The sequence below is a fragment of the Giraffa tippelskirchi genome, chromosome 12 (genome assembly GCF_054371585.1).
Source record: "Giraffa tippelskirchi isolate mGirTip1 chromosome 12, T2T-mGirTip1v1.2.pri, whole genome shotgun sequence".
Classification (NCBI taxonomy): domain Eukaryota; kingdom Metazoa; phylum Chordata; class Mammalia; order Artiodactyla; family Giraffidae; genus Giraffa; species Giraffa tippelskirchi.
This window is the reverse complement of record NC_137286.1, coordinates 117,152,816-117,171,501: the sequence shown is the minus strand read 5'-3', so window position 1 is coordinate 117,171,501 and position 18,686 is coordinate 117,152,816. Positions and strand designations below refer to the sequence as shown.

The following is an 18,686-nucleotide window of genomic DNA, read 5'->3' as shown; positions in this document are numbered from 1 at the left end:
AATGTTTAAACCCTATGCTTATTGGACAACTTAGTTCAGAAGCTCTGGATGGATTATTCCTGTTTAATCATGACAAAGGCCCTAGGGGATAAGTAGAACTTCTGTTTACTGTTCTCCATGTGATCAAATGAGTACTCTGATATGTGTTTATTTTCTAAATTATCTCCAAAAATGCAGTTGTATAAATAGCATCCCACATGACCTATTTCAACTTAGAGTTCTTAGGTGCTGAGAATATACCTGCGCTATTATAATGGCACTGTGAGCTATTCCATTTTTCACTCCTTTGATATAAATTTAAATTAAAAAAAAAAAGAATGTGGTTATATTCCCATTCTTGGTTCTCATCTATTTTTAATTCACTGGTAATCAGTCCAAATTTATTAATTTTTTTGCCTATTCAATAAATTTTCATTAAGACCCGCAATTTCCATGGATTAAATCATTCACCAAAGTATTCTTGCAAGTACTCTAGGCTTGTAAGAACTAAGGATGAAGAATATTCATTGATGAAGAATATTTAATACACACAGTACATTAATTTTGTGTGGACACATGGATATGAAATGTAACATTTCAAAAATCAAAATTTGTTATTAGATTTATTATGAGAGAAAATGAGTGACCTTGGAAATACCAAAATATTGAATAGTATAAGTTTCAAAATGGGGCATATTGAAAAATAAATTAAAGATAGCATCTAACACAGTGATTTCAAAAAAGTAAGCACTTGAGAAAAAGTTTTTGTTAAACATAACTTGAGTGTTCTATAAAGTAAGTCACAACTTAAACATTACATAAACTTTTCCTTAAGGACAGTATATTACTAAAATGTTTCAGGAAAAAAATTAACAAGTTCACTACGGACTTACTTATGAAAAAAACAGCATTATGATATTTTTAGTCCAAAATTATGATCTTATGACTATTCCCCCAAGGCTTTAAAGTATCTGGGCCAGATTCAGCTTAACCAATGGCTTAATTTCCGGAGTCTTCCCACTGGTCCAACAAAATCTTGCTTCTGAATCTTGGTTCCCATTTAAACTTGAGGAAGCCAACTGCAGCAAATGCTAGGAATACCCTCCTCAAAACCTACAAATGTAGGTTAAAATAAGCAGTAGCTGCCTCTGTAGTCAACATAAACAGTTAACCACTCTTTCTGACCTCCTGAAAACATTAAGCAAAGAGATTCAATCAAAGACTGGATACTGAAAATCTCAAGTTGTATAAACTTTCAGGATATTTAAAGTGAGATATACCTTTTATTGTCTTGAAAGTGTTACTCAACCAAATGTGGATCCCCTCTCGCACATGCAGTAAAGTCAACATAATGACATGAGTTTGTGGTGAAGGAAAATACTGTGTTTATTGCAGGGCATCAAGCAAAGAGTCCAGAGCAACTAGTACACAAGACACCTGAACTCCCCAATGGGTTTCAGCAAGGCATTTGTTTAAAATTTTTATTGGAGTATAATTGCTATACAATGTTGTATTAGTTTCTGCTGTACAGCAAAGTGAATCAGTTATATGTATACATATATCCCCTCTTTTCTTTTTTAGATTTCCTTCCCATTTTGATTATCACAAAGCACTTAGTAGAGTTCCATGTGCTATCCAGTAGGTTCCCATGAGTTATCTGTTTTATACATAGCAGTGTATATATGTCAGTCTCAATCTCCCAATTCATTCCACCCCCCACTTCCCACCTTGGTGTCCGTAAGTTTGTTCTCTATATCTGTTCTCTACAACTTATGGACACCAAGCTTTATAAATAAAGTTTACCAGTACCATTTTTTAGATTTCATATATAAGCCATATTGTGCAATATTTGTTTTTCTCTTTATGACTTCACTCTACATGACAGTCTTTAGATCTATCCACATTTCTGCAAATTGCACTGTTTTGTATCAACAGAGGATGGATAAAGATGTGATACATATATACTATGGGATATTACTCAACCATAAAAAGGGCTGAAATAGTGCTGTTTTCAGCAGAGCATTTTTACAGACAAGGTGAGGGAGGGTCATTTCAGGGTATGTAATATGTGATCACGGTCATCAAGTAGTTAATTTCTTGCATTTGATGGGATGGGGGTTTTAACATCTGTAAAACAGCTCAGGGAATGTGCACCAGATACTATTACTTAGGTACTTCAGAGAGAAGCTGAAGCAGAGGAAATGAGTGGGTGTCTGCCCCACCAAGACCCCATAAGGTCCTGCTTCCTTACATAAGTAGAGACACTGCATTGGCTATAATCATGGGGACAAAGGCAGCTCACCTCATCAAGTGACAAGATAGATTTAATCAAACTCTAGCCACATGCCAAATTAAAATATCTTCAGTACCAGTTGAACTTGATGTTGGAAAACCTTCATTAGAGAATTTGCACGTGTCCTTGGCATCTCAAGTACAAATGCTTCACCACCCACTCAGTCCCTGGAGAGCCTTTCATACCATCTTCTCTTCCTCTTCACTTCAGAGGAAATCATCCCCTAATTCCACTGCCAGGAACTGGATCTCAAAACGTCTTCAGCTGCTTTACTTCAGTTTTTATCTCGGTCACTTTCTAGTCTTCCTATTCCTCCCTTGTGCTTGTGACCCATGAGATTCTTAGCTGGGCTCCTCCCTTCCACTCCCTCCAGAAAACATTTTTCCCTTTGACTTCCTGAGGCCATTTCTCCTTGTGTTCATTCGACAGACTCAGGTTCCTTCTCTTGTTTCTTCTCCATGCATACAATGTCTTTAAATACCAAGCTGCCAGGCATTCACCCCACCCAAAGGTTTTTTTCCTTCTTGTTGTTTCGTTTGTTTGTTTGAGAAGGAGGTGAGGGGGTTTTTGCTTTTTAGTTTGTTTTTGATAGGTTAGAAACCAGCCTTTTTTAAATTATTTGTATGTGAACAGGAGATTTGAAAGTAAAAGGACCACACTATAGTGTGACAGTGTGTACAAAGGCAGGCCACCCACCAAACTCCACTGTCCTAGACTGTCTTCAGGCAGCAGTTTGGAACTTGGTGTGACTGGAGCCTCCAAACAGGTCTCCTGAAATCCAGCTTTTCCAGCTAGCCTTCTGTCGACCAGAGCTAACCATGTCCTTCACTCCACTGGAGGATGGAGAGGGCCACCAGATTAGTTGAATGGGGAGGTTTTCTTTGCTATTCATAATGGTCTTTTCTCAAAGAATTCAGTTCTTGCAAGACCTCATGTCTTCCCAATGATAGTTTAAGCAGTCAAGAGGCAGTGGTCTACCAGAAACTGAGTTCTACCAGTCCTCCACTGAGTTTTGTCCCTGAAATCAGAAGCCTTTTCCTGGAACAGCCAAATTCACGGGGAAAAAAATCACATTTCAGGTCCATACTGGCTCATGCAACACATGGATGGATGGATGGATGGGTGGACCACACACAGACATACACATTCACGCACACATACACATACACACACACCTCTGCCATGCAGATGTGGGGAAAGAAGGTAGGGTCCCAGCAAGTAGGAACATGCTTTCCATGACACTCAATTAGATGCAGTGGTCTTCATGCCACCCCTCACACAGCAACAAGTCTACCATCCAGACCACCCCTAGAGCACAGTGATGATTCTTGAAGCCAGTGCTCCTCAGATTGCCAGAGCCTTCCAATAGCCTCTGTATGTGGGACTCTTGGGAAAAGGTGATGAGGTTGGAAGAGAGGAAGATGGGCTGGACACAGGTGCTGGTGTGGACCTTGTCTAGGAGGTTGCTTCAGAGTAGCAATATCAGCATTGAGCAGGATGAGGTTGTAGTTGGGCTGCAGAATGACAGCAGAAATCTGCAATTTCTGGATAAGTTTTTCATCTCAGTTGTCATCCTGGTCATAGTTCCCCAAGAGGACTTTGAGGTCTGCTGTCTTAATCACAGCGACCTTCCCCAGGTGGATTAGCACTGGCCAGTCACCACCACAGTGCGCTGGTTCACCAGTGTGCCACTGCAGACTTAAACCATGCATCCTTGTGCAGGCTGCCACCATGTACTCCTCTGGCCCTCCAGTAGAGGGTTACCTGCAGCAGCCAGCACACTCCATGAGTTTGGGGAACTACTGTCTCAATTTTCCTAGACTATGGAGAAAACCCCAGCTTAGTAAGATAAACTTGAATCTCCCCTTCCAAAGGGTAATGTATCAATCACTCAACCAGGAAAGTACAAATCTGGAAAGGTGGTCTCCATGACTGTGATGACTGCTAAGCCACCTGGCCTCTTTTTATTTTTATTTTAAATAGTAATCAACTACTAGCTAGCAACAAAGATCAAAGTTAAAATTAAAGGTTTTGAAAGCAAATGAAATCTGGGTTCCTGCCCCAGGCACTTAATGGCAATAAGTGAAAGCTGCTCAGTACTGTCCAACTGTTTGCGACCCCATGGACTATACAGTTCATGGAATTATCCAGGTCAGAATACTGGAGTGGGTAACCTTTCCCTTCTCTAGGGGATCTTCCCAACCCAGGGATCGAAGCCAGGTCTCCCACATTTCAGGCAGATTCTTTACCATCTGAGCCACCAGGGAAGCCCTAATGACAATAAGACCTTGGACAAATGCCAAATCTCTAAGAGTCTTCTCTTGCCTGTAAGATGAATATAGTAGCGTGTACTTAGTCGCTCAGTCATGTCCGACTCTTTGCGAACCCAGGAGCCTGCCAGGCTCCTCTGTCTGTGGGGATTCACCAGGCAAGAATACCAGAGTGGGTTGCAATGCCATTGTCTCACTCTTCAGGAGATGGGATGATATGATGCAGGTAAATAGACTCAAAACATCATTATAAATATGACCACCATGAACTAAGTCATACTGTTCTCCTCTGACAAAAATAATGGAGAAGGCGGCTTAGTGTGTGGAAGACTCCACTCAAGGGTTTTTAAAGCTTTGTTCTTCTCACTATAAAGAGAAAAAAAGAAAACAAATTAATCTGCAGTTTGACTTGAAACATATAAAATTTATGAAGCATAGGGAAAAACTGAAAGAAAATATTGGAAATGTCAATAGTTGCTCTGGTGGGCTTTTTTCCTACTTTCCTGGCTCCTTGTATTTTCTATTAGTGGGCCTGTCTGATTTTCACAATGAAATATTACCATCATTTTAAGATATAAAGGATTTCTTTTAAAAGTTCCGTCTTCTTGTTTTCTTTTTGATACATACATAATATTTTTAAATTTAAAAAAAACCAAGCAGATGATTATAAAACATTGTATGATATATGACTTATTACATATTTTGGTTAAGATATAAATTGGAATCTACAATAAACCAAACAGCAAAAAAGAGACTTATGATAGAGATTTTCTTTTAAAATCTTAAGTTTAAATAGTATCATAAAATCAATATACTTCCAAAGGAACGCAAAAGTGTTCCTGATTCTTTTTGAAAAACATAGATCTAGAAACACAGATTATAATTCTGGTATATACACATTTGTTACTTTGAGGAAAATGAACAATAAGATTATATTTGTATTTTCCACATGTATAGATGTAAGAGTTGGACTAAAAAGAAAGCTGAGGGCAGAAGAATTTATGCTTTTGAACTGTGGTGTTGGAGAAGACTCTTGAGAGTCCCTTGGAAACAGCAAGGAGATCTAACAAATTCATCCTAAAGGAAATCAGTCCTGAATATTCATTGGAAGGACTGATGCTGAAGCTGAAACTCCAATACTTTGGCTACCTGATGGGAAGAACTGACTTCAGGAAAAGACCCTGATGCTGGGAAAGATTGAAGGCGGGAGGAGAAGGGGACGACAGAGGATGAGACGGTTGGATGGCATCACCAACTCAATGGACATGAGTTTGAGTAAAGTCCGGGAGTTGGTGATGGACAGGGAGGCCTGGCGTGCTGCAGCCCATGGGGTCACAAAAAGTCAGACACGAATGTGCAACTGAACTGACTGACTGACTGACGTATTCAGTTACCTTCCTAAAGTTTTATTTATCATTTTTTTTCTTTCTACTTTAATATAAAATGCATATTGATTTGCTTATTATTTAATAATGAGCATCCTCCATAAGCCATAGCTATGCAGAGAAGCAGGACGTTCTGCTATTTTGGAAGAGCATCCATCAGTTCAGTCTATCTCAGGATGAATGTTGTGTCTCTCTGTCCAAGAAAACAGGGCTCTGGAAATGCTTAAAAGGTCATCCAAAGGTGGAATTCAGTAAGTTTGTAAGTTTCTATACTTAAGCATGTACTTGAACTTGTTATCTAAGTATTCATTCTGTGAGTGTTTTGTTATTCTGAGGTTGCATACAGAAGCAAAGGTCATCCTAATCTGAAAGTTTCCCTAATAAACCAGCACCATTCCATAGACGACTCTAGTGTCTGCTGATATATGGGAGCACAGGTCTCTCGATGACTTTGGGATATCTGATAATACTATACATTTCCCTTGCAAATGGAAATTGAAGTTGAAAGATTACTTAAAACATACACAAAGTTATTGATAAATTAATATCCAGCAAAATTAGACTGGTCAACAATCAGTCTAGAGAAAAAGGAAAGAATGATAGGAAGAGACAAGAATGATGACTAAAAAAGGATTAAAAGAGACATTTGGACAACTGATCTTCAGGACAAATGACTCTTCATGATTACAATGCATAAGGATGAAGTGAAGATTATCTGTTTTCATATTATTTTTGTCTGAAAAATTATACCAATCAAAATCAAACCTTAATTCATTCTTGGTCATACAAATATAACATACATAACATTGTATAATATATAATTTCATTTTAAGATGACATCATAATCAAACCTGTTTTTCTTTCTTGGCTACTTATCATGATATTTTGGTCTCTTTTAAGTGGTCTTTTTACTTAAAATGTTGATTTTTCTCATGTTACGGAGACCATGAGTATATTATTTTACAACATAAATCTTAACAAAAATTAAATTTCTTTCAGGAAAGGGAGAGGGATGGTTGTTGTTCAGTCACTAAGTCGTGTCCGACTCTTTGAGATCCCATGGACTGCAGCAAGCCATGCTTCCCTATCCATCACTAACTCCCTGAGCTTGCTCAAATTCATGTCCATCGAATCAGTGATGCCATCCAACCACCTCAACCTCTGTCATCCACTTCTCCTCCCTTCAATCTTTCCCAGCATCAAGGTCTTTTCCAATGAAAGAGTCAGTTCTTCGCATCAGGTGGCCAAAGTATTGGAGCTTCAGCTTCAGCATCAGTCCTTCAAAAGAATATTCAGGATAATTTCCTTTAGGAGGGACTGGAGATTGAGTTAAACACCAATGACTAATAATTTAATCAATGTAATCTACATAATAAAACCTCCATAAAAATCCCAAACAAAAGTGTTCAGAGTGCATCTGAATCAGTGAGCACACTGAGAAGCCGGGGAGAGTGGCTTACCCAGCGAGGGCATGGGAGCCCCATCTAATAAACTGTTCCTAAGTTCTGTCAGCTCCTCTGGAAAATGATCCACCTGAGGAAAGGATCAAGGAATCCCCAATTTGTAGCTGGTCTGTTGAATAAGTATGGGAGGCCTGGGGCTTGTGATAGTGTCTGAAGTGGAGGCAGTCTTGTGGCACTCAGCTCTTAACATGTGGGATCTCAGCCTAGGTAGTTAATGTCAGCTTTGAACTGAATCACTGAACACCAGCTGATGTCCAGGGAGTCAGAGAGTTAGTCATCATTGTGGAAAAAATCCACATTTAGTTTCAGAAGTCTAGTGAACAGACAATGTTTTCCTCTAATTATGAAAATAGTTTTGACTTTCTAGATTTCTAAATGGGAGAAGGCAATGGCAACCCACTCCAGTACTCTTGCCTGGAAAATCCCATGGATGGAGGAGCCTGGTAGGCTGCAGTCCATGGGGTTGCTAGGAGTCGGACACAACTGAGTGACTTCACTTTCACGTTTCACTTTCCTGCATTGGAGAAGGAAATGGCAACCCACTCCAGTGTTCTTGCCTGGAGAATCCCAGGGACGGCGAAGCCTGGTGGACTGCCATCTATGGGGTCGCACAGAGTCGGACACGACTGAAGCAACTTAGCAGCAGCAGCAGCAGCAGATTTCTAAATGGGTTCTAGGGACCCCCAGGCTTCTATGAATCCCATTTTGAGAGCCTCCACTCTATCATAATAGCAAAATGTATTGTTCTACAAAATATTGGGTTAGCCAAAAAGTTCTTGTAAGATTTTATAGAAAAACTCACATTTTTTGGTCAACCCAATAATACTTAACAATGGTTACACAGAGAAATATATGGAATCTTTTTTTTTTAATTTGTTTTATTGAAATACAGTTGATTTACCATGCCGTGTTAATTTCAACTGTACAGCAAAGTGATTCAGATACATCCTTTTTCATAATGGTTTATCAAAAGATATTGAGAGAGGGAAGATAATTTCTCACTCTGCATACCTCATACTACCTCTGCCAACCACACCTTTCTCAAAGGCCAAAGTGTTGGTAGTTCATGACTATTCTTTCTATTGGCACAGGTAGGAATGGGGAAAGGAAGCAACTTTCCCCTTTATGTACCTCATTCCACTTCATTTCAAACAATTGGTAAGAAATAAACATGGGGAAAGTATGCCTTGGACAGAAGACATATCTCATACACACACTGCCCAAACATAAAAATATTCAACATGGTTTATAAACACCAGGAGAGTGGAATGCTGCTGCTGCTGCTGCTAAGTCGCTTCAGTCGTGTCCGACTCTGTGCGACCCCATAGACCACAGCCCACCAGGCTCCCCCGTCCCTGGGATTCTCCAGGCGAGAATACTGGAGTGGGTTGCCATTTCCTTCTCCAATGCAGGAAAGTGAAAAGTGAAAGTGAAGTCACTCAGTTGTGTCCGACTCCTAGCAACCCCATGGACTGCAGCCTACCAGGCTCCTCCATCCATGGGATTTTCCAGGCAAGAGTACTGGAGTGGGTTGCCATTGCCTTCTCCAAAGGAGAGTGGAATACTCAGATGCTTTTCCAAGTTAGCTATGAATGTGCTCAATTCCTCAGTCATGTCCAACTGTTTGCAACCCCTTGAACTGCAGCCCACCAGGCTCCTCTGTCCATGGGATTTTCCAGGCAAGAATAATGGAGTGGGTTATAAATAGCCTTATACTATCAAATAATTGGTCCCTAAATAAAAACTAATAAATTTAGAATACCCACCTTGGAAAGAATAATAAAAAGAATATTGATTTTATAGCACACTAATATTTTTTGAAACAATAAAAATATGAAGTTATTCCAAAATCAGCTGTGATGCAATTAAATGTAAAGACATTTCATTGCACCTCCTACTATCTGAAATTTATTTGAATGAAAAGTAGCATAGCCCTCTTGAATTGCTACTCTTTCAGAAAGCAAAAGAAGTGTTAGAGATGTTATTCATTCCTAGAAGTGAAATACTTGACCTATTTGTGCAAATAATTGCATCTTGAATCCAAATGTAATAACATGACATACACTATCTAATACAAGTTGAAAGTATGCTCTAAACTTTTTTTAGCTATTAAAATTTTTGTGGAGGTTACATGATCTTGGTGGTGAAACTGATGAAACTTCACACATATAATGCAAGAGAAAAGAGAAATTGAGACAAACTGGAAATCTCCACCTATTCTGCAAAATTCCACTTTCTAGTAGAGACCTGCATTTGAGTTTGCTAGATGTCTGTGCAAGAAGAGTGTCAGCTCAACAGAAATGCAAATGAAAAGCAGAACTTCAAATCCTTTGATGATACAAAGTTGTGAACACAAAAGTCAATCACTCTTCAGTTAACAGTGGAAGAATATATATTGAATTATTTCTAGGTTTAACAATTATACTTTACATCTTTTTGCTAAAATCCATATTTCCTATAATAAAAGATGATCACATCTCAACAGAAGGCCTTAACAAGTGCTGGAAAGTAAGCAGACATTATGCACAAGTGAGCTAAATTGACTAACAGCAAACACTCTCTTTGGAATCCATGAACTTCTGCTCTGTTAGATCCAGATCACACGACCAAGACATTATCACTCCCACACTAACAAGCTGGAGAAAGTACAAAGTCATAACCTCTCTCTCTTTTTATTTTTTTAAACTCATCACAAAGTTGAGTACACAAAGAGACTTCAATGAACAAAATCCCAGAAAGTGATAAACTTTTGATATGAAAGACCTGAGTCTACTCTCCTTCTTAGAAAAATAGAATAAGGTAACCAGCCAAACCATTAGTAGGCATTTAATGGTAAAGTGTGAGCAAGCATGACAAATAAAAATTCTAAGACAGCACAGACACAATAGAAGACTGAACTAACCTGGAAACTCTTTCCAGAGATGCTCACTACGTGCTCAGGGGTTGTGCACTACCGCCTGGAGGCAGGGGAACAAGAACAGAATGACAGCAGACTTCTAGTCAGAGAAGGGGTAAGCCAAACGACAATAGAACAACATAGCGGACTGGAAGAAAATAGCTGCCAACCTAGATTTCTATATCTAGCAAAAATATCTGTCAAAACATGAAGGTTAAGAGAAGACTTTTTTTAGAAGCACAAAAGATGAAAAAGTGTGTTACCAGCAGACCTATAATAACAAACATGATAAGGATAGTTTTTCAAACTGATAGAAAATGCTGCCAAATGAAAACTTGGATCCATAGAAAGTCAATGGTTCTAGAAATGGTAAGTATGTAATAAATAGGAAAGGCATTTTTGTCATTCATTACATTTTTAAAATTGAATTAAGGAATGAACAGAAAACTCACTAAAAAGATTTGAAAATGAAGCTTAAAATTGAAATGTTTTCAACCTCACTCAAATTAGAGAAATTAAAATATAAATACTGTGTGTGTTTGTGTGTGTTGGTCACTCAGTCATGTCTGACTCTTTGCAACCCTGTGAACTGTAGCCCTCTAGGCTCCTCTGTCCATGAAATTCTCCAGGCAAGAACACTGAAGTAGGTTGCCATTCCCTTCTCCAGAGGATCTTCCTGGGATGGAACCCAGGTCTACTGCATTGCAGGCAGATTCTTTACCATCTGAGCCACCAGGAAAGCCCAATATAAACAATACTAAAGTATTATTTTCATATATCATACTGGAAAAAGTTAAAAAAAAAAACAAGAAAATGCATTCTTTTGGCAAGGTATGGGGAAACAGACACTCTCATATGTTGTTCTTGGAAAATTGTTATATCCCTTCTGGAGAAAAATGTGGCAATATTCAACAAAACTGCTTATACACTTACCTTCTGACTCAGCAATCCCACTTCTAGGAATCTCCCCTGGAGATACTCTTCTAGCAATATAAAAATATATATGTATGAGGCTCTTCATTGCAGTATTATTTGTACAGACAACCCTCAAACAGTATACAAGTACACATGTGTGAGGTTATTTATTGCAGTATTGTTTACACAGTTGGCCCTTGGATAAGGGTCCAAGGGGTCCACTATGCACTTGAAAATTTGAAGGACTTTACAGTAGGCCCTCCATGTCCACAGTTCTGCATCTGTAGATTTAACCAATCACAGATTATGTAGTACTACAGTGTTTATACATAAAAAAAAAATCCACATACAAGTAGACCCAGGCAATTCAAATCCATGTTGTTCAGGGGTCAACTGTATTTGAAAATTTTAGAAAGAAACCAGATATCCATAAATAGGAGAATCATCATTGAATAAATTATGATACATTTATACAACACAATACTCTGCAGGTATAAAAAAATAAGGAAGATTCCTCTATACTGATTTGGGTATTTTCTAGGACATATTGTTAAATGAGGAAATAAAATGCAAAGGAGTAGCTATAGTATTCTACACTTCATGTAAGAAAGAAGAGACTACTAGCTTGACTATAATAAAAAGATGGATAATAACAAGTTGACAAATGTATAAAAGTTAAAACTCTCACAGCACTGCTAAGGAGAATGTAAAATGCAGTGGTACAGCCACTTTGGAAAAATAGTCTGGCAAGTACCCAAAAGGTTAAACATAAAGTCACCAAATAACCCAGCAATTCCACTCCTAGTCATGTATTCAAGAGAAATAAAAACATATATACATACAAAATTTTTATGCAAATGCTCAGAGCAACAAGATTTATGATAGCCCAAAAGTGGAAACAATCTAAATGTCTATCAACTGATGAATGGAAAAATAAAATGGAGTAACTATACAATAGAATATTATTCAACTATAAAAAATACTGATCCATGCATGGGTGAACTTTGAAAATATTAATATTATGCTAAGTACAAGAAGTTGGTTATAAAAGATCACATAGATTAGTGGTTATCTAGGACTGGAAGTGGGAGAGGATGATGAATGGGTGCAGGATTTCTTTGAGAGAGATGAAAATGTTCTAAAATAGATGAGATAATAGTTGAACAACCATGTGAATACACTAAAAACCAATGGCATGTATACTTGAAATGAGTGAATTTTGTGGCATGAGAATTATGTCAACAAAGTTGTTATATTAAAAGGGGATATTAGAAACTACACATTACACTCTTATATGCAAAATAAATGCAGGAAGTGTATATCAGGAACTAAATAGGTTTGCTATCTACAGAGGGTAAGTACAAAAGAATAGAAAGAAGAGGGAAATGGGAACATAGTGATGATAATTAAGAAGGAGCAATATTTCCTAATGATTGACTGGTTGATATTATCCTGGATACAAGCATGAGGTTTCTTGACCAAGGCAGCTTACTATATAACTCACAGTAATAACCATATCAATTCCAGGGCAACCGTGAACACACACTCACAGAGACATAACCTTAGAAAAGCATTTCTTAAGAAAAAGTGAAATACGAAAAAACATGTAGCTCATTCAAAAGAAGGTAAGATAAGGGGAACTGAGACAAAGAACAAATGGGATATATAAAAACCAAAAGCCAAGATGGGAGACTTAAATCCAATCATTTCAATGTTACATTAAATGTAAATGAACTCAATTTCTAATAGACAGAAATTGAGTTAGAGGCAGATATTATCAATGGATATTTTTAATAAAAGCTATAAAATTACTGTGTTTAAAAATTCATTTTGTGTATACATACAGTGAACATTGTTCAAACTGGGACTCTTGAGGGTGAAGGGGGTGCTACTCAATTATGCCAGAATAGTAGATAAAAAACCAGGACTGCTGGTTACTCCACTTATCAACAGTTGGTGTTATGGGTTTCTCCAGTCTACAGGGTTTAGATCATAAATACAGAAGGCCAGAATTTGCAAGTTTCTTGTCTGCTACCTCTGTTAACTTTTAAAATTTCCATATTTCTTCTGTGGTTTCACTACTAGTGAAGGAGGCAGATGAGTAGCTGGATAAAACCATATATAAATGTGCTGATTCAGTGATATTAAAATGAACATGAACAGCACAGAGCCGAATTTTTCCAGGAAAGTGGTAGAATGTTTCTGAGATGAGGAGACAGTTGAGTCTGCATCTTAAAGAATAAATTAAAAACAAATAAAACAGAGTCAGAGAAGGCTATTCCAAAGGAGAGAATAGCAGTTGGAAGAACAGTTATAAGTGGGTCTGGTGTTTGGTTAATTGTAAAAATTTAAGCAAAATCTTAATGAATTAAAGACTAATGTTTTCAATTCATTAAGACACATATCTTTTTTTTTTTAATTTATTTATTTTAGTTGGAAGCTAATTACTTTAAATATTGTAGTGGTTTTTGCCATACATTGACATGAATCAGCCATGGGTTTACATGTGTTCCCCATCCTGAACCCCCCTCCCACCTCCCTCCCCATCCCATCCCTCTGGGTCATCCCATTGCACCAGCCCTGAGCACTTGTCTCATGCATCAAACCTGGACTGGCGTTCTGTTTCACATATGATAATATACATGTTTCCATGCTATTCTCTCAGATCGTCCCACCCTCACCTTCTCCCACAGAGTCCATAAGACTGTTCTGTGCATCTGTAGACACATATCTTAATGAACTGAAGATTAGAGGAAGAATGGTGAGAGAGAAATCTGGACAGATGTGGGGAGATGAGCAGATTGTTAAGGGTATTATAACAGTATAACAAGTTGGAATTTGGTCCTATAGTTTGGGCAAAGGAAACTAACAGAGCTTTCTAAAGAAAGTGATGTGATCAGGTTTACAAGAGGCCAGTGCCAGGGACACTATGAATTAGGCCCCCCCTCAAAAAAAAGAGAGACTAAAATAAAATAGTGAAGAGGAGAATAAGTTGCTTCAGTTGTTTCGACTCATTGTGACTCTATGGCCTGTAGTCTGCCTAGACTACATGGACAGTCTCCAAATTGTCTATGGAATTTTCCAGCCAACAATATTGGAGTAGGTTGCCGTTTCCTCCTCCAGGGGATCTTCCAACCCAGGGATCAAACCCACGTCCTCTCCTGCATTGGTGGAAGGTTTCTTTACCACTAAAGCCACCTGGGAAGCCATATAAGGTACTGATAGTGAGGAGGAAAATAAGAGCAAGATTCAATAGAGAGATTGAAGGGATGAGGAGAATCATGGCAGTCAGGCATACAGCATGGCATACAGCTTGAGTGAGTTTTGTTACAATAAAATGGGTTCTAAAACCAAAGACAGAACTGACTTTGAAGAGAAAAGTGATGAATTCCCATCTATAAACGCTGGTAAACCTACAATAGCTGTTAATAAGGGTCATATTTTTAGAACAGGAAGTAACATAATCTGAGACAAGTTTCTGAGTGTGTTCACTCAAAAACCCAGCCAGAAACTGGACGGGTCATATTCCATCAAAACTGCCCAAGAAAATAGAGCATATATGCATCATTCTGAATGAGCCTGGGAAGATTCTCTTAATTTCCCCATAATTCTATTTCTCTTCATTTTCCTTCACATTTCTAATTTTTTTTTGCTTCAAGTATTATAATGCTACACTATTTTTTATAATAATCGCAACTCAAAGAGCTACAGGGAGAATTGTTCCATTTAACAATTTTAAGTGTTGCCTTTTGTCTTATTTAATGTTTGTGTCCTGAAACAAAGAATGTTATGCTTATCTTTTCATTTGCATTTATGTAAAAATTCTTTATTGCCATTTTATATTAAATTTTTCCATATCATGTAGATTTAAATGCATCCCTTGTAAAACAGCATACAGCTGCATTTTAAATCTTTCTAAAAGTCTTTGCTTTTTAAAAACATATAAAGAGTATAAACTATTTCTTGAAATAATGAATCCATGTCAGTTTATGAATACATAATAGCTTTTTGCATTTCCTAGCTACTTGCTTTATTTTTTACTTAGATTTCCCCCTTTTCCCAGTTTTACTTAGATTTAATTGACATGTTACATTATGTAAATTTAAGGTGTACACAATGATACATGTAAATATCATGGAATGATTACCACAATCAATTCAGTTTAACACATCTATCACCTCACATTTACACTTTTTTCTTATGATGAAATGTCTGATTTACTCTTTTAGCAACTTTCAAATACACAATACAATATTGTCACCATATGTAATTAGCTTTTTTTTTATGTTGAAAACTTTAAAACTTAGTCTCTTAGCAACTTTTAAACATGCAATACAGTATTATTAACTAGTCACCATGCTGTGCAATACATCATCAGAGCTTATTTCTCCTATAGAAATGGGAAGTTTGTACCTCTTGACCACCTTTACCCATTTTCCTGATCACCAGCCCTGGTCTCTGGCAACCACCTGTCTGTTCTGTTTCTATGAATTTGGGTTTTTTTAGGTTCCACATGTAAGTGAGAACATATATTATTTATCTTTCTCTGTCTGACATTTCATGTAGCATAATACCTTCCAGGTTCATCCATGTACTTGCAAGTGATGGGATTTCCTTCTTTTTTATGGCTGGTTAATATTCTATTGTGTATATTTACCATGTTTCTTTATCTGTGAATAGACACTTAGGATATTTTCATGTCTTGGCTGTTGTAAATAATGCTACCATGAACACAGAAGTGCAAATACCTCTTTGAGACAGTGATTTTATTTCCTTCACATATATACCTGGAAGTGGAATTGCTGGATCATATGGTAGCTCTATTTTTAACTTTTTGAAGAAGCACCATAGTTTGCTTTTTTAAAATTTTATTTGTTTATTCATTTTTGGCTGTACTGTGTCTTCATTACTGTTTGGGATTTTCTCTAGTTGGGGCAAGCAGAGGCTACTCTATACTTGTGGTGCACAGACTTCTCATTGAGGTAGTTTCTGTTGTTGCAGGGCACAGGCTCTAGGGAGTGCAGGTTTCAGTATTTGCAGCACATGGGCTCAGTAGTTGTGGCTCTCAAGCTCTAGTTCAGTTCAGTTCAGTTGCTCAGTCATGTCCGACTCTTTGCATCCCCATGAACTGCAGCATGCCAGGCTTCACTGTCCATCACCAACTACCGGAGCTTGCTCAAACTCATGTCCATCCAGTCGGCGATGCCATCCACTATCTCATCTGTCATCCATCCCCTTCTCCTCCCGCCTTCAATCTTTCCCAGCATCAGGGTCTTTTCCAATGAGTCAGTTCTTTGCATCAGGTGGCCAAAGTATTGGAGCTTCAGCTTCTGCATCAGTCCTTTCAATGAACATTCAGGACTGATTTCCTTTTGGATTGACTGGTTTGATCTCCTTGCAGTCCAAGGGACTCTCAAGAGTCTTCTCCAACACCACAGTTCAAAAGCATCAATTCTTCAGGGCTGAACTTTCTTTTAGTCCAACTCTCACATCCACACATGACTACTAGAAAAACCATAGCTTTGACTAAGTGGACCTTTGTTGGTAAAGTAATGTCTCTGCTTTTTAATATGCTGCTTAGGTTGGTCATAGCTTTTCTTCCAAGGAGTAAGCGTCTTTTAATTTCACGGCTACATCACCATCTGCAGTGATTTTGGAGCCCAAGAAAATAAAATCTCTCACTGTTTCCACTGTTTCCCATCTATCTGCCATGAAGTGATGGGACCAGATGCCATGATCTTAGTTTTCTGAATGTTTGAATTTTAAACCTACTTTTTCACTCTCCTCTTTCACTTTCATCAAGAGGCTCTTTAGTTCTTCTTCACTTTCTGCCACAAGGGTGGTGTCATCTGCATATCTGAGGTTACTGGTATTTCTCCCAGCAATCTTGATTCCAGCTTGTGCTTCATCCAGCCCAGGGTTCCTCATGATATACTCTGCATATAAGTTAAATAAGCAGGATGACAATATACAGCCTTGACGTACTCCTTTTCCTATTTGGAACCAGTCTGTTGTTCCATGTCCAGTTCTAACTGTTGCTTCTTGACCTGCATACAGATATCACAGGAGGAAGGACAGGTGGCCTGGTATTCCCATCTCTTTAAGAATTTTCCAGAGTTTGTTGTGATCTATACAGTCAAAGGTTTTGGTGTAGTCAATAAAATAGAAGTAGATATTTTTTTTTCTGGAACTGTCTTGCTTTTTCGATGATCCAGCGGACATTGGGAATTTGATCTCTGGTTCCTCTGCCTTTTCTAAATCCAGCTTGAACATCTGGAAGTTCACAGTTCATGTACTGTTGAAGCTTGGCTTGGAGAATTTTGAGCATTATTTTGTTGCATGTGAGATGCGTACAATTATGCAGTAGCTTGAACATTCTTTGGCATTGCCTTTGTTTGGGATTGAAATGAAGACTGACGTTTTCCAGTCCTGGGGCCACTGCTGTGTCTTCCGAATTTGCTGGTATATTGAGTGTAGCACTTTCACAGCATCATCTTTTAGGACTTGAAGTAGCTCAGCTGGAATTCCATCACCTCCACTAGCTTTGTTCATAGTGATGCTTCCTAACACCCATTTGACTTCACATTCCAGGATGTCTGGCTCTAGGTGAGTGATCACACCATTGTGGTTATCTGGGTCATGAAGATCTTTTTTATATAGTCCAACTGTCACATCCATACATGACTACTCAGGCTCTAGAGCACAGGCTCAATTGTTGTGGCACTCAGGCTTAGCTGCTCTGTGGCATGTGGGATCTTCCCAGATCAGGGATCAAGCCCATGTCTCCTGGACTTGCAGGTGGATTCATTACCACTGACCCACCACCAGGAAAGCCTCATAGTATTCCCCATGATGTAGGGGTCATAATTTATATCTCCATCAATAGTGCACAGAGATTCCCTTTTCACAACATCTTCACTAGCTCCTGTTATCTAATGTCTTTTTGATGATAGCCATTCTAACATGGACCTAACAGAAGCAGAAGATATTAAGAAGAGGTGGCAAGAATACACAGAAGAACTGTACAAAAAAGATCTTCACGACACAGATAATCACGATGGTGTGATCACTCACCTAGAGCCAGACATCTTGGAATGTGAAGTCAAGTGGGCCTTAGAAAGCATCACTACGAACAAAGCTAGTGGAGGTGATGGAATTCCAGTTGAGCTATTTCAAATCCTCAAAGGTGATGCTGTGAAAGTGCTGCACTCGATATGCCAGCAAATTTGGAAAACTCAGCAGTGGCCACAGGACTGGAAGAGGTCAGTCTTCGTTCCAATCCCAAAGAAAGGCAATGCCAAAGAATGCTCAAACTACTGCACAATTGCACTCATCTCACATGCTAGTAAAGTAATGCTCAAAATTCTCCAAGCCAGGCTTCAGCAATACATGAACCGTGAACTTCCAGATGTTCAAGCTGGTTTTAGAAAAGGCAGAGGAACCAGAGATCAAATTGCCAATATCCGCTGGATCATCGAAAAAGCA

General features: G+C 38.3%; 1 long non-coding RNA gene across 1 annotated transcript in view; it reads right to left on the bottom strand.

The window, feature by feature from the left end:
* Nucleotides 1-1,340: 1,340 nt before the first annotated feature.
* Nucleotides 1,341-18,686, bottom strand: part of LOC145530388 (uncharacterized) — a 113,582-nt gene continuing 96,236 nt past the window's right edge. The window contains exons 2-3 of the long non-coding RNA XR_014071726.1: nt 11,220-11,269; nt 1,341-4,908 (exon numbers count right to left, since the gene is read on the bottom strand). This is a non-coding gene — a long non-coding RNA (uncharacterized LOC145530388). The remainder of the gene's footprint in view (nt 4,909-11,219; nt 11,270-18,686) is intronic.